Source organism: Meriones unguiculatus (assembly GCF_030254825.1).
Source record: "Meriones unguiculatus strain TT.TT164.6M chromosome Y unlocalized genomic scaffold, Bangor_MerUng_6.1 ChrY_unordered_Scaffold_32, whole genome shotgun sequence".
Classification (NCBI taxonomy): Eukaryota; Metazoa; Chordata; class Mammalia; order Rodentia; family Muridae; genus Meriones; species Meriones unguiculatus.
Genome location: NW_026843711.1, coordinates 623,515 through 646,118, shown reverse-complemented (window position 1 = coordinate 646,118; position 22,604 = coordinate 623,515). Strand labels below are relative to the sequence as shown.

Below are 22,604 nucleotides of genomic sequence, written 5' to 3'. Positions count from 1 at the left end.
CAGTGTCACCATAGTAGCATAAGCTACAGGGCGGGGGATATGATTTCCCCAGAAATACGCCCCATGGAAGGTCCCTGGCAAACACATCTCACTTGGAAAAGAGACGTGTTCTGAGATTTCTACTCTTCTTCAGTTATGGCTCTGGGGCTGAATTCTTTGATCTTTCTCTGTGACACCTGAAACAGCACAACTAACTTTATAAATAAATTTATCATTAGTAGATTGTTAAAGGCTTTAATAAAAATAAGTTTAAGGAAAGTAATGAATTAGATTTAGTATTAATAGGCATTAAAATAGTAAAATAATAATAGGCTCCTTCTTAAGAAATAATAACATGAGAGGTGCAGCTGGTGGGAGTTTCCCCCTCCCTTCAGTATCTTGTTCCTAAGGAAGATCATAAATCTTGGGCAGGACAAATGGGAGGAGGGTTAACAAAGGTGTAGTTGGATTTAGATATAGAGAGGGACTTTGGTAGGCATCTGACTTAGCTCCTGACTTTCCTCTTCATTGGTTAGCAATAATGAAACTATGTTTGAGATTTCTTTTCCTTTGTTTGCTCTGATCAAAAAGTTTTTAGGCCAAGATTATTCGTGGGTACTGCTTTATGTTTGACTGCATTTTAAGTTAAATGTAAACTTTATATTCTTGTTAAAAGTCTGAATGTTCTGGGAAGTATGCCAATTTTAAGGTGCCTTTTGTGAAATCATTATAAAAATACTAGCTTGATTTCAGTAAAGTTGCAGCAGAGTCAAAACCATCAATGTGTCTCTGTCTGTCAATTCTTTGCCGAAACCGTGTCTTCCTGTCTAAAGCCCTGTTCTCCCGCCACGGATGACGGGAGCCCAACTGGGCCGGTCCGTGGCAAGTGGGGAACAGCCTAGAACTCATTGGCACAGGAGACAACTTTCTGAGCAGAACACCAACAGCACAGGCTCTAAGAGCAACAGTGAATAAATGGGACTTCATGAAGCTGAAAAGCTTCTGTAAAGCAAAGGACACCATCATCAAAACAAAACGACTGCCTACAGATTGGGAAAGAATCTTCACCAACCCTTTATCTGACAGAGGGCTAATATTCAGTATATATAAAGAAATAAAGAACCTGAAAAGCAACGAATCAAGTAATCCAATAAAAAAATGGGGAACAGAGCTAAACAGAGAATTCTTAATAGAGGAATATGGAATGGCAGAGAAACAATTAAAGAAATGCTCAATGTCATTAGCAATTAGAAAAATGCAAATGAAAACGACCCTGAGATTTCACCTTACACCCATCAGAATGGCCAAGATTAAAAGCTCAAGTGACAACATATGCTGGAGAGGTTGTGGAGAAAGGGGAATCCTTCTCCATTGCTGTTGGGAATGTAAACTGGTACAACCACTTTGAAAGTCAATCTGGAGCTTACTCGGACCATTTGGAATAATGCTTCCTCAAGACCCAGCTATACCACTGGGTCTATACCCAAAATTTGCTCAAGTACACAACTAGGATATTTGCTCAACCATGTCTGTAAGAGCTTTAGTCGTAATTAGTCAGAACCTGGAAACAACCCAGATGTCCATCATCAGAGGAATGGATACAGAAATTGTGGTAATTTTACACAATGGAATACTACTCAGCAATCAAAAAGGAGGAAATCATGAAATTTGCAGGCAAATGGTAGAATCTAGAAAAGATCATTCTGAGTGAAGTATCCCAGAAGGAGAAAGACAAACATGGTATACACTTGCTTATATAGACCTACAATATATAATAAACATAATGAAGTCTATAACCTAAAGGGGATAAACAAGAAAGCAGACACGAGGTAAGATGATCAATCCTCTCTTAGAAAGACAAATGAGGTGTGCATTGGACATATGATAGGAGTCTACTGCAGAAGGCATCTGAAAGACCCTACCAAGCAGAGTTTCAAAAGAGATACTAAGACTCATAACCAAAACTTCTGCAGAAGGGGAGTTAGTATGACAGGGAAAGGATAGGAGCCCCACAAGGACCAAATATATGTGGGTACGGGATCTTTTCTGAGACTGTTTCTCCTAGCAAGGACCATGGTTGGATATTGATATAACCTAGAACCTTTACTGGGACGAAGCTCGTGGTAGCTCAATAAGCAATTGTTTTCCCATAGTAAGGGGAACAGGGACTATCTTTGACAGGAACTCAATGTCACATTCTTTGACTCTGCACCCCCCAAGGGAGGAGCAGTTCTGCAAGGCCACAGAGGAGTACTTCACAGCCAGCCCTGAAGAAGAATTGATCCACAGAAGAAACAGTTTCTACTCCACAGAGAACCTACATGAAGATCAAGCTGTCCCCTGGCCCCACATGTCTTTAAATCTGAGGGGGATGATTACTATATTGATGGTGCCTGGACTATTGACTGGGCTAGAAAATTTGATGTTTCTGGGACAGCTTTCCACTATAAGAGACCAACAGATCACCCAGAATCCTTGGAAGCTCTAGGACCTACCTCTGAAAACCTCATTGTAATGGTTCTACTCCAAGAACAGAATTTGGGAATTAGGTACAAGTTCAATGTTCCCATTGTTCGTACTGGCAGTGGTGATAAAGAAGTTGGCTTTATGTGGAATCATCAGCCCTGGTTAGAGTGCTCATCTACCTGTGCTGGAGGTGTCCAAAGACAAGAAGTGGTCTGTAAAGGATTGGATGACAGCTCCATTGTTGAGAACAATTTCTGTGATCCTGACAGTAAGCCCCCTGAAAATCAAAGAGCCTGCAACACTGAGCCCTGCCCACCTGAATGCTTCATTGGAGACTGGTGCAGCAAAACTTGTGATGGTGGGATGCACATGAGGGCCTTGCTCTGCATTAGGAAGGTTGGACTGTCTGAGGAGGAGACACTGGACTACAGTGACTGTTTAACCCACCAGCCTGTGGAGAAAGAGTCCTGCAACAACCAGTTATGTCCACCTCAGTGGGTAGCTTTGGACTGGTCTTAATATACTCCAAAATGTGGGCCAGGATTCAAACATCGGATTGTTCTGTGCAAGAGCAGTGACCTTTTTAAAATATTCCGAGCTGCACAATGTCCAGAGGAGAGCAAGCCTCCAGCTCCCATCTGTTGCAGTTTGGGCCATTGCCCTCCTCCCCACTGGGTGGTAGGACACTGGGGCCAGTGCTCTGCTCAGTGTGGCTTAGGACAGCAAATGTGAAATGTGCAGTGTCTCTCCTATACTAGACAGGCATCTGTTGACTGTCTAGAAGCTGTTCGGCCTCTATCCATGCAGCAGTGTGAAAGCAAATGTGACAGTACTCCCTGGACACGGTATTAGGAGGGAATGCCAGATCTGAGAGATCCAAACAATACAGGGAAACTCACTGTGGAGTGTTTGTGTTCTTTCAAGTAAATCTAATAGGCTGTTTACCTCCTTGGACCATTAAGATCAATTTTATTATGGACTTAACAATGACACTGAATCCATTTGTATTTAAGACTGTTTTAAATATAGTTTTTATGACTTGGTCAACTATGTAAGTAGAAGAGATTCAGATTAAGTCATAGCTTAAAAACATTTACTATACTTTATCTCACCATAATTTAAATTATAAAATGGACCTTGAACTGTAATTTAAGAAACAATTATAAATCAAACATATTGAAAGTTTGTATTTTTTATTATCCCACTTAATTTCCTTAGGAATGACCCCTGTTCTGAGCACTGCTATGAGCCCTGTATAAAACTCTATTAAACTCAACAGTGACGGACTTGGTTTGAAGCTGTGCAGCAATGGCTGCAGCTGTGCAAGTCTATAAACTTAGTGCTAAGAGACTGTGGCCAATTTGCCATTGTGCAATGAAGCTGAGATTTCCATTATAACTTTAAGAGAAAAACATTTCAATTTCATGTAGAAGCCAGACCTAGGGTATGGCACAGACTGAAGTCCTAGGCCCTTTGCAGCCATCACACAGGATGCCTTACTTCTTCTTTGAGTCACCCTGGCTCCTTAGTGTTTACATCCCCACCAGCCATAGATGAGCTTCTGCCCTGTTGGGCTGTTGCATGCATGGTAAGCTTATGGAGATGATGCCATGCAAAGATAGGCTGACTTAGTAACAGCCAGGCAGGCCCTTCTGCAATTCGCTGACAGTCTGATGGGTTCCACATGTACCTTCTTTGATATGGTAGAAGGGCATTTATTTATATGAGAGCAAGTGTGTGCATGTGTGTATGCATGGGTGTGTGCAGGCCGTCCTGAGGGTGGAGACAGGTGAGTTTGCTTGCATATAAATGCTCTTTCTGTGAGTTTTAAAAGAGGGAAGGATAAGAACCAAAGAAGAAAAGTTCAAGGAGAGAGATCATAAGGTATAAGCTTAGCAGTTACTAGACCAAATAGTTTGTATGGATGTTCTCAATGGCTATTAAATGTGAAACCCAGTTTCCTGGGCAAGTCACCGTCTAAAAATCACATCTTGCTAAATTGAAATGGCTAGCTTAGGTCTTCCATCTTCAGGCTTTACAACTTGCTGTCAAAGGACTCAACAACTAGATGTTTTTAAAAGGTACTTTTTTATATTAATACTTTGTACTTGAACACTTGTAGCTTGTAGCAGGTTTTTGGTGAATGTGCTTTGTGTCAAGCACACCTCTTTAGTCCTTCACATCTGTGCCCCATGCATACACCATCATCTAAAACACAACTAAACAGCTACTTTGTAAAAAAGAGAATATTTTCATTTAAGAGCATGTATCACTTATATCTACTACTGTGCTCTGAAACTCAACTTCAGTGTATCACATATGTGGTAACCTTAGAAGAAACACTGTTACCAAAGGCCTCCTCTGGCTCTCTGTGTCCAGTGGTAGTGGATATTACCCCACACTCCAGTGTGACCAGCCACATCTCATTCCTTTCTTCTCACTCAATACCATACCAAGTTTTCCAAAGGAGGCTATCAGTGGTACAAAATATACAGCCAAGACCTCCATCTAACTGCCCTGAGATGATCAACCCCAGTGCCATCACAGCTATTCCTTTAAAGGAAGGTAGCCCATGGAAACCTGGCCCAGACTTGAATTCCCTTGATCCTTTTCAAAGGACAGTTAACTTGGTGCTAGCTTAAACATAGGCTTGCTATCCACATATGATTTTTACTAGTGAAAGGGTTAGGCTAACTAGGTAACCTATATGTCTTCTAAAGCCTATAGTTTTGAGTTTTAGGTCCAGGTTAAGCTAAAACCTCTTAGTACCTTTCCAGAGAGTAAAGAAATGTGACCCTATCTATGAGGACAAATATAAAAAAAGGGCAAGCAAGCAATGACCTTCACTCAGCAAAAGAAGGACCAGACCCTTGTCCTTGAGATAGCGTTTCTTAGCAACAAACCTAGACTTCTTCTGAGTAGCTTTTGACCCCCAGCCAAGAGCCTGCAGCCCTAATCTTCAAGGATGAGCTAACCACCCCCACCTTCAATTGCAGCTGCATCCACACTTGGCAGGACTGGCCAAGCTTGAGCACCTAAGACTAACCAATTATCTTACTTTATAGCTTCCTCATCCAATCCTAAATTGCCAAAACTAGAACTTCAAATCTCCTGCAATTTTTCTTTTAAAAACCTAAAGGCCTTTATCTCCCAGTGCCACTCTTTGCTGACCAGCAGGGGTGACCCCATTGTACAATGGTTAATAAACCTCTTGCTTTTGCAATGAGTCTTGGTCTGGGGGGGTTTCTGGGAAGGGCGCAATTGAACTCCTGAGCTGTGAGACCCCAGGTCTTACACTAGCATAAGTATTAGCTCATGCTTTTATTCGGAGAAGATTCCTTATAGTACTTGTAAAAAGCTGTATTTACCTCACTTGGAAGCTAATATCACAGGAACTGACCCTCAGGTACTGTGCAGTGCCTGCCTCTGCCACTGCCAGGGGAAGAGATCAGCCCATGCTCTCTCCAGGAAGTGCACCACACTGAGGGCAGGCTTCTGTCAGAGGCAGCACAGCCTTCCGTGGGAGAACAAAGCATGGATAGACCAGAATGTAATCTTTTTGATTAGAGCCTGAGCAGGCTAAACAAAGCAAAAAGCATCTTCCATAATACAATGCAACTCCGCTGCTACTACAGCCATCTCTGTGCATGGTAACAGTGGGATCATCAGCAGAGGCTGGGCTGCCCTGGCAGGCACTCCAGACCTTGGGAGTGTACCCAAATGACTTAACCCCTAAAGACAGGCATGATTTCCCAATTGTCCATATCATTAGGAATTGATGTATTTGAGTGAATGTCTTATAGGTATTCTTAATAATACAAAATACACAATTACCTTTGTATTATTGTGATTAGTTGTTGCTTATTATTTTATACTCAGTATTAATGTGGTACACTGTTAAGATTTTTACTTTTGTAAATTATATTCTAATGTATTGCCATGTTTCCTAACACCTGTCCTTTAGTCATTCCCCTGCTTGAAATTTCATATCAGGCACAGGTTTTTTTTTTTTAACATGGATAATTCAATAAGTAATAAAACTTCAGTTTGTAAAAATGAAAAAAAAAGCTTTTTAAATTTAAAATATAAGCATACCATTGGTATGTTGTGCCTATTTAGAGGATTAGCCCTATATTTTTATATATGTTGTAGCTATTTGTCCTATCCCCTTGATTATATAGAATGGGTAGACATGCCTTTATAGCCAAACTTAATTTTAATTCTCTCTTACATTCAGCATTTAAGCATCTTGTACCTAGTCTTTACACTGATAATGGCTTTTTTTTTTTTGCTTGCCCCTTTTTTATAAAGACTGGACAGTTATGCCTTTATAACCAAACTTTATATAAACTCAGTTAGCATTAGCATATAAACTCTCTTACTCTTAGGGTTAAGTATATACTAGGCATCTTGTACCTGCATTTTTACATTAGATTTGACTACTCTTTGGCTTGCCCTCTTTTGCATATCGGATGGACAGTTTTGTTTTCTAAACATATCAATATAATTTTGAGTTTTTAAAACTAAACTAGGTTGGAATGTACTTTGCCATCTTTAAGCCTCATGTGATTTTTTTTTCCATAGGCATGACCAACATTTTCTCCCCATGAAAATACCTCACATTTTAAAGGATAAGATAGTTTCCACAGCAGTGTGACATTATCTCTCTTTACACAAACATAAAATTGATGTGAATCCCACCTTTAGATCAGTAAGGACATAACATCTATTATTAAGAAAAAAGAATTTACATGGTAACCTTAGGAAAATTTTGCCATTTTCAATCTTAGAGTATCTCTACAAATGGATAAACAGCAGGAGTTGTCATCCTGGCTTTGTTACGTAAATAAGCTTGCAAACAGATCTTGAACTCAGGGATTTGCCTGTTTCTTTTTACTTTGTGTTGGTAATAAAGGCATATGCCTTCACCCATATACATATATATATATTTAAATCAGTATCATTGTAATTCAAAGCCTTTAAAGAAAAATCAAATAAAGAGACAAGAAACTTTTAAGTTTGGTGGTCAGTTGTGCCAGTTTATGCTGTAACTAACAAAGCCCAGGTGGTTATTTCTATTGATGATTTAGTGAATTGCTGGACCTTACCAGAAAGAGCTGACAAGTATCTTACACCCAGAGAGCTTTGAATTTTAGCCATAATTAATTTAATTATTAGGAAGAGTGCCCTTTTTCTTGACTGTAACTTAGTATTCCAATACTTGTTTTTTTTTTTTTTTTTTTTTTTTTTTTTTTTTCCCCATTTTCTCCTTCAACTTTCTTGGAGAAGAGCCAACACCATTAAACATTTTGCAAACAGATCCATGACTATGACAGCCAAAATGAATCCAAAATGGATTAAAACACCCTCTGCCATGGCAATTTTTTTATTTTACATGTGGCAGTTTAGGCCAAACTCTGTCTAGATGTCTATCTACCTCCACTTTCTTTCTTTCCTACCATGTCTGTGGAGCTGAACATTTGAGCCAGCCACAGTATAAAGGAATGATGGTTGTTTACCCCTCAGATAAACTGCAGCAACATGCAGTTTTGTTAAGTCTGAGGTCTGCCCACAGCAGGCTGTCTTTTACTCCTGAGCAGGGTTAAGAGTCTCTTAAAAGGACAGTAATTTACCTGGGAGTTTTTAGGTTTTAAGTTTGCATTTTTTAACTGGGATCTTATTTCCCAACCAAACTAAGAAAAAGTATGATTTAAGGGGTGTGGGCACCAATTGTAAGTAACTATTAATATTTACTATTGATTTTGTAAGACCTAGGGTCTCATAGCTAAGGAGTTAAAATCGTGCACTTCCCAGAAAAACCACAGACCATGGACTCATTGCAAAAGCAAGAGGTTAATTACCATTGGGAAATGGGGTCACCCATGCCAGCAAAGAGTGGTACCAGGAAACAAAAGCTTTAGGTTTTTTTTTTAATTTTTATATTAATTACACTTTATTCATTTTGTATCCCCCCAGAGGCCGCTCCCTCCTCCCCTGCCGATCCCACCCTCCATCCCCTTTCTGCATGCATGCTACTCCCCAAGTCCACTGATAGGGGAGGTTCTCCTCTCCTTTCTGATCTTACTCTATCAGTTTTCATCAAAAGTGGCTGAATTGTCCTCTACTGTGGCCTGGTAAGGCTGCTTCCCCCTCAGGGGGAGGTGACATAAGATTATGTCAGAGGCAGTCCCTCTTCCCATTACTATGTAACCCACTTGGACACTGAACTGCCATGGGCTACATCTGTGCAGGGTTCTAGGTTATCTCCGTGAATAGTCCTTGGTTGGAGTATGAGTCTCTGGGAAGTTCCCTCTGTTCAAATTTTCTTGTTCTGTTGCTCTCCTTGTGGAGACCTGTCCTCTCCAGCTCTTACTATTTCCAACTTCTTACATAAAATTCCATTCACTCTGCCCAACAATTGGCCATCAGGCTCAGCATCCACTCTGATAGTCTGCAGGGTGGAGGCTTTCAGAGGCCCTCTGTGGTAGGCTCCTAGTTTATTTCCTGTTTTCTTCTTCTTCTGATGCCCATCCTCTTTGCCTTTCAGGATGGGGATTGGACATTTTAGTTAGGGTCCTCTCTCTTGCTTAGTTTCTTTAGATGCACAGGTTTTAGTGGGTTTGTCCTATGTTGTATGTCTATATGAGTGAGTATATACCATGTGTGTCTTTTTGCTTCTGGGACAACTCACTCAGGATGATCCTTTCCAGGTCCAACCATTTACCTGCAAATTTCATGATTTCCTTATTTTTCCTTGCTGAGTAATATTCCATTGTATAGATGTACCACAATTTCTGCATCCATTCTTCAGTTGAGGGGCATCTGGGTTGTTTCCAGCTTCTGGCTATTACAAATAAAGCTGCTACAAACACAGTTGAGCAAATGTCCTTTTTGTGTACTTGAGCCTCTTTTGGATATATGCCCAGTAGTGGTATGGCTGGATCTTGAGGAAGTGCTATTCCTAGTTGTCTGAGAAAGTGCCAGATTGATTTCCAGAGTGGTTGTACAAGTTTACATTCCCACCAGCAGTGGAGAAGGATTCCCCTTTCTCAACAACCTCTCCAGAATGTGTTGTCACTTGAGTTTTTGATCTTGGCCATTCTCATGGGTGTAGGGTGAAATCTCAGGGTTGTTTTGATTTGCATTTCCCTAATGGCTAATGAGGTTGAGCATTTCTTTAAGTGCTTCTCTGCCATTTGATATTCCTCTACAGAGAATTCTCTGCTTAGCTCTGTTCCCCATTTTTAAGTGGATTACTTTGTTTGCTGCTTTTCAGCTTCTTTAGTTCTTTATATATACTGGATATGAGTCCTCTGTCAGATAAAGGGTTGGTGAAGCTTCTTTCCCAATCTGTAGGCAGTTGTTTTGTATTGATGACAGTGTCATTTGCTTTGCAGAATCTTTTCAGTTTCATGTGTTCTCATTTATTTATTGTTACTCTTAGAGTCTGTGCTATTGGTGCTCTGTTCAGGAAGTTTTCTCCTGTACCAATGAGTTCTAGGTTATTCCCCACTTTTTTTTCTAGCCGATTTAATGTATCTGGTTTTATGTGGAGGTCTTTGATCTACTTGGACTTCAGTTTTGTGCAGGGTGATATGTATGGATCTATTTTTATTTTTCTACATGTAGACATCCAGTTGGACCCCCACCATTTTTGAAGATGCTATCTTTTTTCCATTGTAGGGTTTTGGCATCTTTGTCAAAGATCAGGTGTCCATAAGTGTGTGGGTTTATTTCTGGGTCCCCTTTTTGGTTCCATTGATCCACCATTCTGTTTTTATGCTAGTACCATGCAGTTTTTAAAACTGTTGCTCTATAGTACAACTTAAGATCAACTCTTAATTTAGTTAATTTGTCACATATTTCTTTCAAGTGGTCATTAATAAAGTCACAAGTCCTTGACATGCGAATTTCATATTATCACAAATTCCATTATTAGTTGTTAAATGCACAGATATGTCCTCTGTCAATGAATTACTTACTGTGGAAAAAATTCCCTGACCAAGGCAAACCTTTGAACAAAAAAGCATTTAATTGGGACCTTTCCTCTATTTTTACAGAGACAATCCATGATGTCATGTTGGCAAGCAGTCATCTCATTATAGTACCTCAGCAGAAAGGACTGCTTTTCATACTGAACCACAAGCAGCAGTCATATTCCTATAGTATAACTCCAAAAGGAATCATATTTTTTAATATTTTTTATTTTATAAAAAATACATTTTATTCAGTTTGTATTCCCCAATAAACCCTTCCCTCCACCCATCCTAATCCCCTCTCACTCAGCCTTGTCCACTCATGCCCTTTCCCAAGTCCACTGATAAGAACTTCCTCTTCTTCCTTCTCTTCCTACTATCAGATCATACCAGAAGTGTCTGCATTGTCTTCCTCTGTGGCCTACTAAGGCTGCTCCACCATCAGGGTATGGTTTTCAAAGAGCAGGACAATCAGTTCAAGTAAAATGCAGTCCCTTTTCCCATTACTATGGAACACACTTGGACACTGAATTGCCATGAGCTCCATCTGTACAAAGGTTCTAGGTTACCTCCATGCATGGTACTTGCTTAGAGTCTCAGGAAAAACTCTTGTGCTTGATTCTGTTGCTCTCCTGGTAGAGCTCCTGTCCTCTACTGATCTTACTATTTTCCACTTCTTTCATTAGATTCCATGCATTCTGCTCAACAGTTAGCCGTAATTCTCAGCATCTGCTTTGATAATATGCACGGCAGAGGCATTCACAGGCCCTCAGGGGCAGGCTCCTAATGTATTCCCTGATTTCTCCTTCTGCTGTTCTTTGCTTTACAGAAGTTTTTCAGTTTCATGAAGTCTGTTTTACTGATTTTTGCTCTTAGAGCATGTGCTGTTGGTATTATTTTCAGGAAGTTGTCTCCTGTGCCAGTGAGTTCAAGGATCTTCCCCACTTTTTCTTCTAACTGATTTGATGTGTCTATTTTATATTGAGGTCTTTGATCCACTTGCACTTTAGTTTCCTGCAGGGTGATGAGTATGGATCTATTTTCATTTTTCTACATGTAGACATCCAATTGGATCAGCATCATTTGTTGAAGATGCTGTCTTTTCTTCAGTGTATGGTTTTGGCATCTTTGCCAAATATCAGGTGTCCATAAGTGTGTGGGTTTATCTCTGGGTCCTGTTTGGTTCCATTGATCCACCATTCGGTTTCTATGCCAGTACCATGCAGTTTTTATTGCTGTTGCTCTATAGGACAGCTTAAGATCAGGGATGGAGATACCTCCAGATGATCTTTTATTGTACAGGATTGTTTTAGCAATTCTGAGTTTCTTGTTATTCCATATGAAGTTGAGAATTTTTCTTTCTAGGTCTGTAAAGAATTGGTAATGCAATAGGAATTGCATTGAATCTGTAGATTGCTTTTGGTAAGATGGCCATTTTTACTATGTTAATCCTGACAAGCCATGAGCATGGGAAGTCTTTCCATCTTCTGATGTCTTCTCCTAATTCTTTCTTCAGAGACTTGAAATTTTTTTTTTTCATACAAGTCTTTGACTTGCTTGGTTAGGGTTACTCCAAGGTATTTTATGTCATTTGTGCCTATTTTGAAGGGTGTTGTTTCCCTAATTCATCTCTCACCCTTTTTTCTTTTGTATACAGGAGGGCTACTGATTTTTTAAACTAATTTTGTACCAGGCCAATTTCCTGAAGGTATTTTTCAGATGTAGGAGTTCCCTGGTAGAGTTTTTGGGGTCACTCACGTATACTATCATATCATCTGCAAATAGTGATAATTTGACTTCTTTTTTTTCCAATTTGTATCCACTTGATCTCCTTCAACTGTCTTATTGCTCTAGCAAGGACTTCCAGAACTATGTGAAGAGATATGGAGAGAGTGGGCAGCAATGCCTTGTCCCTGACTTCAGTGGGATTGCTTTAAATTTCTCTCCATTCAGTTTGATCTTGTTCATAAGCTTGCTGTATATCACCTTTACTATATTTAGATATGTGCCTTCTATTCCTGATCTCCCCAATACTTTAAACATGAATTAATGTTGGATTTTGTCAAATGCTTTTTCAGCATCTAGGGAGATTATCATGTGGTATTATTCTTTCAGTTTGTTTATATGGTGGATCACATTGATGGATTTCCGTAAATTGAACCAACCCTGCATACCAGGGATGAAGCCTACTTGGTCATAGTGGATATTATCTTTGATGTGTTCTTGGATTTGGTTTGCGAGTATTTTGTTGAGTATTTTTGCATCAATGTTCATAAGAGAAATTAGCCCAAAATTCTCTTTCTTTGTTGAGTCTTCGTGAGGTTTAGGTAACAAGGTGACTGTGGCTTCATAGAATGAGTTTGGTAATGTTCCTTCTGTTTCTATTTTGTGGAATAGTTTGAAGAGAATTGGTGTTAGCTCTTCTTGAAAGGTCTGGTAGAATTCTGTACTGAAGCCATCTGGTCCTGGGCTCTTTTTGGTTGGGAGACTTTCCATGACCTCTTCTATTTCTTTAGGGGATATAGGACTATTTAATTGATTTATCTGGTCCTGATGCAGCTTTGATAAGTCAAATCTATCAAGAAAATTGTCCATTTCATTTAGATTGTCAAATTTTGTGGCATATAGACTTTTGAAGTAAGTCCTAATGATTGTTTGGATTTCCTCAGTGTCTGTAGTTATGTCCCCCTTTTCATTTCTGATTTTGTTGATTTGGGTGGTGTCTCTCTGTCTTTTAGTTAGCTTGGCTAAGGGTTTATCGATTTTGTTGATTTTCTCAAAGAACCAGCTCTTGGTTTCATTTATTCTTTGAATTGATTATTTTTTTTTCTAATTGATTGATTTCAGCCCTGAGTTTGATTATTTCCAGCAGTCTACTTCTTTTTGTTTTGTCTGCTTTTTCTTTTCTAGGGTTTTTAAGTGAGCATTTAAGTTGCTTGAATGCGCTGTCTGAAATTTCTTCTTGAAGGCACTTAGTGCTATGAAGTTTTGTTTTAGCACTGCCTTCATTGTGTCCCACAAGTTTGGGTATGTTGTGTCTTCATTTTCATTGAGTTCTAGAAAGATTTTAATTTCTTTCTTTATTTCTCCCCTGACCCAGCTGTCTTTGAGTAGCAAGTTGTTCAGTTTCCATGTATGTGTAGGCTTTTTGCTATTTCTGTTGTTATTGAGGTCCAGTTTTATTCCATGGTGATCAGACAAGATACAAGGGATTATTTCTATTTTCTTGTATCTGTTGAGGCTTGCTTTGTGACCAACAATGTGGTCTATTTTGGAGAAGGTTCCATGAGGTGCTGAGAAGAAGATATATTGTTTTGTGTTTGGGTGTAAGGTCCTTTAAATGTCTGTTAGGTCTATTTGATTCATGACCTCTGTTAGAGATATTGTTTCTTTGTTTAATTTCTGTTTAGTTGACCTGTCCTTTGTTGAGAGTGGGGTGTTGAAGTCTCCCACTATTAGTGTGTGGGGATCTATGTGTCATTTAAGTTTTATCAATGTTTCTTTAACAAATGTGGGTGCTCTTGTATTTAGGGCATAAATGTTCAGGATTGTCATGTCTTCTTGGTGGAATTTTCTCTTGAATGAAATGAAGTGTCCTTCCCCATCTCTTTTGATTAATTTTGGTTGAAAGTCTATTTTAACAGATATTAGAAGGGCTACTCCTGCTTGCTTCTTGCATCCATTTGCTTGGAAAGCCATTACCGTCAGGTAATATCTATCTTTGTGACTTAGGTGTGTTTCTTGCATACAACAGATTGCTGGGTTTTGTTTATGCATCCATTCTGTTAGTCTGTGTCATTTTATTGGAGAATTAGGTCCATTAATATTGAGAGAGATTAATTACCAGTGGCTGTTAGATCTTTGAATTTGATATTGGCTGTGGTCATACAGTTGTGTGCTTGGTTGCTTTTTGTTTTACTGTAGTGGGGTTATTTATTTCCTGTGTTTTCTTGAATGCAGCTAGTTTTCTTGGGTTGTATTTTCCCTTCTAGTGTCTTCTGTAATGCTTGATTTGTTTGTAGGTATTGCTGAAATTTGTTTTTGTCATTGAATATTTTGTTTTCTCTGTCTATGAGGACTGAGAGTTTTGCAGTGTATAGTAGTCTTGGATGACATCTGTGTTCTCTTAGGGTCTGCATGATATCTCTCCAGGCCCTTCTGCCTTTCATAGTCTCTGTTGAAAAGTCAGGTGTGATTCTAATGGGTTTGCCATTATAAGTTACTTGGCCTTTTTCTCTTGCAGCTTTTAGTATTTTTTCTTTGTTCTGTATACTTACTGTTTTGATTATTATGTGGTGGGAGGATTTTCTTTTCTGTTCTAATTTATTGGGTGTTCTATAGGCCTCATGTATTCTTATTGGCTTCTCCTTTAAGTTGGGAAAATTTTCTTCAATGATTTTGTTGAAAATATTTTCTGGTTCTTGGAGAAGGGAGTCTTCTTTTTCCTTTATACCTATTATTCTTAGGTTTTATCTTTTCATATTGTCTTGGATTTCTTGGATGGTCTGTGTCAGGAATTTTTTAGATCTAACATTTTCTTTGACAGATACATTGATTTCTTCCATTGTATCTTCCACACCTGAGATTCTTTCTTCCATTTCTTGTAGCCTATTGGTTATGCTAACCTCTGTAGTTCCTGCTTTCTTCCCTAAGTTCTTTCTCTCCACCATTTCTTCTGTTTGTGTGTGTTTTTTTTTGTTGTTGTTGTTGTTTTGTTTTGTTTTGTTTATTTTTCCAATTCTATCCTTAGGTCTTGAGCTATTTTGTTGGTTTCCTTCACCTGTCTGACTGCATTTTCATGTTTTTCCATCAATTCCTTCAGCTGTTTGTTTGATCAATCCACTGTTTCTTTTATTTTCTTGAGTGATTTAAGCATTTCCTCTCTAAAGGCCACAAACTGTTTGGCTGCAGCTTCCTCTATTTCTTTTTGCATTTTATTTGTTTCCTCTGTTTTCTTCTTCATGAGCATAGATGTTAGGTCATCTCCTTGAATTTCAATTATGCTGGGGTGTCTAGGGCTATTTGCCCCTGGATAAGTGGGTTCTGGAGATGCCATATTGCTCTGGCTTTTGTTGTTTGAACTTTTATGCCGTCCTCTACCCATTGGGCTATTTTAGTTTTTTGAAGTTAGTTTCTGGTTGTTCCTGGACTCTTGTAGTGGAGAGAATCCCTTTGGCAGGAAGATGGTTTTTCCTGAAGAAAGCCTTCTCAGCTTTTTGGGTATAGTCACTGGATGGCCAGTGTTTTTCAGGATTTGCTATAGCTCACCTCAGGCATAGAGACCTGGGTGGTAACTGTGGTCTTGATTAGTCAAGAGGGCTCTCCTCTCACCAGGAGAAGTCCTGGAGACAGCTAGCCCCCTTCTAGGTTTCTTGCTGTAAATTTAGTGATCAGCTATTGTAACCTGTGTGTCCTGTGGTTTGGCCGGTTTTGTTAGGGATAACTGATTGCCCCTTGCAGCAGTGTCTGGGGGTTTATCTCAGGGTTCCTGGTCTTTTGTAGGTCTGAGGTTGGGGCTATGTGCCCCAGAACCCAAGAGGTAATCTTTGGTGGATGAGTACTGCTCTTCTGGTAGCAGTAGGCTATCTGGGGCACAGTAGTTCCCTGGGCTGGGTCAGTCTGTGAGACCTTTTCCGGGGATATACTGGGTTGCCTAAGTCTATCCCCGTTTCTTTGTTCCTTGTTCTTTGTGAGGGTTTTTCCAGTGACTCTAAGACTCTGGTGTCTTGGGGCACACAGTTCTATCTGTAAGGAGTAGTTGGTACAAAACAGGCCTCTGGGCTGGTGGAGTGTGCACCTGCATGCTAGTCTTTGGAAGCTGGGTTCCCAATAACTCTGTGCTCCCTGCTTGGGCCCGGATCTGTGATGGCTGGGCATACTTTCCTGTTCGCTATCTGCGGTCTGCTAGACTTTCCCCAGGCAAAGCCTAGGTGACCCCAGCAGCAAGGTTGCAGTTTCTTCCTTCCCTGTGGGGCCCTCTCCGGACCAGGATTCCCAGTCTCTGTTGCACTGGGGTGTGCAGCTCGTTTATACTGGTGAGCTGGGCCTGCAGCTCTCTGCGAGGCAGGAGCTCATTTGTGATGGCAGCTGGTGCCCATGGTCCACAAGACCTTCCAGGGAAAGACTGGGTGACCTGTGATCAGACTCGCAACTTTGCTTCCCCATGGGGTTTTCTTGAGACTGGGACTCCCAGTCTCAGGCACCCTTGTGCCCACAGATCAGCCTGGGAAAGTGATCAGGACAGGCAGGCTTGAGGCTCCAGACAGTAGACCCAAAGCCTGCATTACCAGGGATTTCTTCTGGGTTCTGGCTGGGCAGCCAAGAGTGGATCCGACTGATTCTCATTCCATGGGAGCTTCCCCTCACCTGGGAAACATGATCGCTGTAGTTTTAGGCCCCCAGAGTTCAGTGTCCTGGTCACTGCACGGAGAGTTTTTTGCAAAACCTGCACTCCCGGTGCAGGGTCTCTGAACCGCTCCCTCTCCCAAAGTGACTCACAGACCGCGGTTGGATGCAAAAGCAAGAGGCAGTTTATTCCGATCATGATGGGGGTTGTCCCTTCAAAGCAGAAGACGACCCCGAGCATACAAAGCACAGAGTTTTTATACCTAAAAACTCAGGCCTTTACATTGATTAGTCATCAGAAAAGATAGTAGTTATGTGGCTGGCAGCTGTAGCGGGCAGCTTACAGCTCCAAGGACAGTCCTTCCATCTTTCCCATCTCTAGGATTTAGTAGCCCTAAATCGCCTGACTTCTTTTTCTTTCTTAGCTGGGCTTATTCAAGGTCCAGTTGTTTTTCTTTCTAATTTGGGATGGTCCCATTTCTCATTCCCCCCTTTTTCTTTGGCATAATTTTAACCCTAAAATTACATGCTAGATTCAGCCTGCATCTCTAATTGCTGATACTGCTGTCGAAGCATAAGGACCTGAATGGTACTGATCCGTGCTTTCTTGAAGTTGAGTAGCTTGTTAAGAATGCAGGGGCCAAGAGATACAATCAGGAGAAGAATTAGCAAAGGGCCTAGCAAGGTGGAGATTAAAGTAGCCATCCATGGAGAGGAATTAAACCATCCTTTAAACCATCCTAGGATTTGGGCTCGTTCTCGCTTTTTCTTTTTTAAGCCCTCTTTGACCTTATCTAGGGTCTCAGTGACAAGTCCAGTATGGTCGACATAGAAACAGCATTCTTCTTTTAGGGCAGCGCATAAACCTCCTTGTTGCAGAAACAACAAATTTAAGCGCCTTCTGTTCTGTAACACCATTTCTGATAATGACTGTAAGGAATCTTTGAGCTCTCTAATTGTGCTTTTTAATCTTTCTATGTCCTTATCAACAGCTGCCCTAAGCTCATTTAACCGACTATGTCAGAGGGCTATAGCCGACCCTCCAGCTGCTGTCCCTGCTGCTCCTAGCCCGGTCCCAAGCATTATGGCTAGGGAAATTCCCAAGTCTCTTTTTGTTCGTATCAGCGGTTCCCCCACAGAGTCCCAGTATTGAAAGGGCTCTTCATACAGGTAATAGGTGATTACCTGGACCAGGACACAGTAGTCAGATAAATTGACAAGCACCTGAGTACTGACACAACTAGTATTTCCTGTCGCATAAGCCCACCATCTATCGATTGGTGGTATGAGGTACCCAGTCAGACCTGCAACATCATAGGTTTGGTTGCATAAAAACTGATGACTAGGGGGGACTTTACCTACACAGAGTCCTTGCCCTGAAATGGCAGACAAGGAAAGTCTAGCCTCCCTTTGCATCCAACGGCAGGCTGTTGCCTCTTGGGAGTTACTTATCTCATCTGTAAAGGCAATTCCTTCATAATATGGGGGAGCAATTCCAAAGCATAACCAACAAGACTCAGTAACCTTGGGGTTGGTGTTATTTAGGGCCTGGAAGGCCCCCTGTACTAAGGAAGTAATGTATAGTACAGGAGGCTTAGGGGAAGAAGAATCTTTACCCATTTTTGAGTTAGGAGTCAGTGAGGGGGTTGCTGGACGTGGGGCCATAATCTGGGGGTCTGATTTCACTGGGGGAACCAGGTGAGGGCCAGCTTTATTTGGCCCTACTTCAGCAGATGAGGCTGTTATTTTTAATTTGATGGTGAAAAGTAACCCATCATCATATATTTTCTTATATATTCATAGGCCCCAAGTGAACCCTGTCACCCAGTTAGTTGAAATCTGTTTTCCAGCATCCGTGAACTGGATTAGCAGGGGGTGGCACCAGGTGGTACATATTGGCTGATTAGTCCACCTATTGTTTGGTCCCCAATCTGGGGGCTCGGCATGACTGTAACTAGCTGTAATAGTAATGTAATCCCAACTGGAGGTAGGCTTCCAGTAAGTATCTCCAGTGGTTTCACACCCCCAATTTTTGCAGTAGAAGTCATTTCTCCCCCCACATTTGTTTACTAACTTATGTTGCTAAATTAGTGGGGTCCTGGACATACATAAAAGGATAGGACTCGCAGCATACTGTGGTGGTTGGTGGTCCCACAGCCCCCCCACCCCAGGGATCTAAGCCCTTCTCTCACTAAAAGACCCATGTCTATGGTCCCCAGGAACCACATTGGGGTCTAGGTGGCTTTGCAAATCCCAGTTTGCAGGTGCTCCTAAAGCCATTTTACAAAGGTCAGGGTACAAGTCTGGCCACCATATGAAGGGTGGGGCTATCTTTGAAACAGACCAAATTATAATATGTCTCCGATTAGTTACTTCCCAAGTCAAAAGTTTGGGCTGGTGAGGACTGGAGCCCAACTAAGTATTGTGAGTGCTTAACAGAGCCAGAAGCACCAGCAGTTTGTGGATATCACTCATGGCTGGCTAACATTCTTAACAAGCTTAAGTTTTAAGGGATTGTCAATGGGCTGGATTTTCCAGTCAGAAGTGGAGTCCTCTGGAGCAGGTTTGAAGTGTGATGCGTGGATCCAAGCATCAATGCCTTCTACCTTCACAGCCGTTGGGGTGGTGAGCAGGATGCAGTAAGGACCTTTCCACCGGGGTTTCAAATTCTGACTATGGTGTCGCTGTACATAAACCAAGTCTCCAACTTGGAACTGATGTGGCACCTCTAAGGATCCTGATGCATATGCACTGCCAACCTTATTCCAGATTTTTTTTTTTAATAAGCTGCAGTCCCTTCAACCTGGACAACAAGTCAGAGTTACCACTAGTTATGTCAAGAGGGTGTCCCAGGAGAGTCAAGGGCGCAGGAACTCCATACAATAGTTCAAAAGGCATAAGATTCAACAAGGAAGGAGTATTCCTGACCCTAAAAAGAGCCAGAGGGCGGAGTACCACCCAGTCACCACCAGTCTCCATGGTCAATTTAGTAAGGGTCTCTTTTAGAGTTCTATTCATTCTTTCTACCTGTCCTGAACTTTGGGATCTATAAGCACAATGTAATTTCCAATTAGTCCCCAAAAATCTGGCCACCTCCTGACTTACCTGAGCAACGAAGGCTGGCCCATTGTCTGACCCGATTACCTTTGGAACTCCAAAGAAAAATGTCTTCTAAAATCTTCTTGGCTACAACCAGAGCAGTCTCTTTCTTGGTGGGAAAAGCTTCCACCCATCCTGAGAAGGTATCTACAAAGACTAGAAGATATTTATTTCCATACCTGGACAGCTTGATCTCAGTAAAGTCCACTTCCCAATGCATTCCAGGTCTAGTTCCCCTTAGCTGTTTTTCCAAGCTTTGGAAATTCTTCCCTACGTTTACCTTTTGGCAAGGGGTACATGTCTGAGTCACTTTTTCAGTTAGAGCAGTGAGGTTTAGTATTCGGTAAGGAGATTGGAGAACAATTTCAGTCAATTTCCTTGTCCCTAAATGAGCCCATTGATGCATTTGTGCTATTAGTCTCTTAGCATCTTTCTGTGGCAAAATGATCTTACCTTAGGAGTCAATCCATGCTCCCACATTAGCATCGAATGTCCCTTGTTTTTTTCTGTATTTGCTCCAGGTCGTCCTCTGAGTATTTTAGCTGTTCCTTCTCTGGCAACTCAGAAGTTAATATCATTGGAGCAGGACTTCCTCTAGCAGCTGCTTTAGCCTCCTGATCAGCCATGTTATTTCCCTTTGCTGCCTTGAAATTTCCATTCTGATGTCCTGGGCAGTGAATTATGCTTACCTTGGTGGGCAGTAGTAAGGCATTGAGCAAGGCCAAGATTTCATTTTTATTTTTAATTTCTTTACTGGCTGACGTTAATAGGCCTCTCTGCTGGTAGATGGCCCCGTGCACATGGGCCATAGCAAAGGCATACCTGCTGTCAGTGTAGACGTTTATCTTTTTGTCTTTCCCCAAAGTTAATGCTTGAGTTAAGGCAATTAGTTCTGCCCGCTGAGCAGAGGTGCCTTTAGGCAGCACTTAGGACCATATTACCTTGTGTCCATCCACCACGGCTGCTCCCGCTTTTCTTTTTCCATTTTTCAAAAAGCTACTCCCATCTATGTAATATGTCACCTCTGCATCCGGCAGAGGCTGGTCTTTTAAGTCCTTTCACCATCCCTGTTCTTCCGCCAACACCTGCAAGCAATCTTGCTCTGGGGGCTGAATCTCTGGATCTAGTAACAGGGTGGCAGGGTTTAGCCCCATTGCTGGGGCAAAAGTAATCCTGTCATTAGTCAAAAGCAAAGTTTGGTAATGAGTAATGTGAGCATTCGTGAGCCAGAGATCAGGTGGCTGTCTGACAACACTCTCAAAGGCATGAGGGACATAAACAGTAAGATCTTGCCCCAAGGTCAGCTTGTCAGCATCCTTTACCAATGCGGCGACTGCTGCTATTATCTGAAGGCAGGTCGGCCATCCTGCTGCTACTGGATCAAGCTTTTTAGATAGATAAGCTACCGGTCTCCTTTAGGGTCCAATCTTTTGAGTTAACACCCCTTTAGCCATCCCCTGGTTCTCGGCCACATAGAGATGAAAAGGTTTAGTGACATCAGGAAGTCCCAAGGCTGGAGCTGACATTAAAGCCTGTTTAATATTATCAAATGCAGCCTGTTCATCTTTTCCCCAGGAAAAAGAGTCATTGCCCTTTGTAAGGGCATACAGAGGGGCTGCCATGTCAGCAAACCCAGGAATCCATAATCGGCAAAACCCCGCTGTACCAAGAAATTCCCTCAGTTGTTTTGTATTTCGTGGAGGGGGAATATGAAACACAGTCTCTTTTCTAGCCTCCGATAACCATCTTTTTTTTTCCTTCAGTATATACCCCAGGTAACTGACCTGTTTCTGGGCATATCTGGGCCTTCTTTGCTGATGCTCTATAGCCGAGTTCGCCCAATTCTTGTAACAGTTGGCCAGTGGCTTTGAGACAGGTTTTCTGACAATCTGCAGCTAGTAAGATGTCATCCACATACTGGAGAAGAGTTACCTGAGTATTTGTGGTGCAGAAGTGTGCCAGGTCTCAGTGCAGGGCTTCATCAAATATGGTAGGAGAATTCTTAAATCCTTGGGGAAGTTGAGCCCATGTTAGTTGGCCCGAGACCCCGGAGTCAGGATCTTTCCATTCAAAAGCGAAACTGTCTTGGTTGGCAGGGCTAAGTTGAAGACAAAAGAATGTATCTTTAAGGTCTAGAACAGGCTCTGTCAGGGGGAAGGGAGCTCAGCAGGTTATATGGGTTTGGGACTGTTGGATGTAAGTCCATAACCTGTTTATTAACTTTCCTCAGGTCTTGTACAGGCCGATAATCGTTGCTCCCAGGCTTCCAGACTGGCAGTAATGGAGTATTCCAAGCAGATTGACATCTTTTCAAAACCTCTAGGTCAAGGAGTAGCTGTATATGAGGGCGACTCCCATCATGGGCTTCCTTAGACATTGGATACTGCCACACTGCAACTGGGGCTGCCTGAGGTTTTAGCTCTATCTGGACTGGCAGTTGCTTTCTTGCTTTTCCTAAGCCAGCTGTTTCAGCCCAGGACTCAGGGTATTTTTTTACCCACCATTCAATGTCTTTTTCCCCTTCTTTTAAATTTTTAAATAGCCGGTATTCATCTTCCAAGTGAATTGTAAGCACGTGAATAGGATCCCCTCTTTTATCTGTAACCTGTGGACCTTCTGGGTTAAAATAGATGTGGGCTCCCATTTTGGTCAGGATATCTTGTCGCAGCAATGCGTATGGGCAGTCAGGCATGACTAAGAACGAGTGGGATACCCAGCCCACTCCAAGGTCCACTGTTC

At 41.5% G+C, this 22,604-nt stretch overlaps 1 pseudogene; it reads left to right on the top strand.

The window, feature by feature from the left end:
- Positions 1-831: 831 nt before the first annotated feature.
- LOC132651863 (A disintegrin and metalloproteinase with thrombospondin motifs 6-like) lies at positions 832-22,238 on the top strand (annotated as a pseudogene).
- The last annotated feature ends 366 nt before the right edge of the window (positions 22,239-22,604 follow it).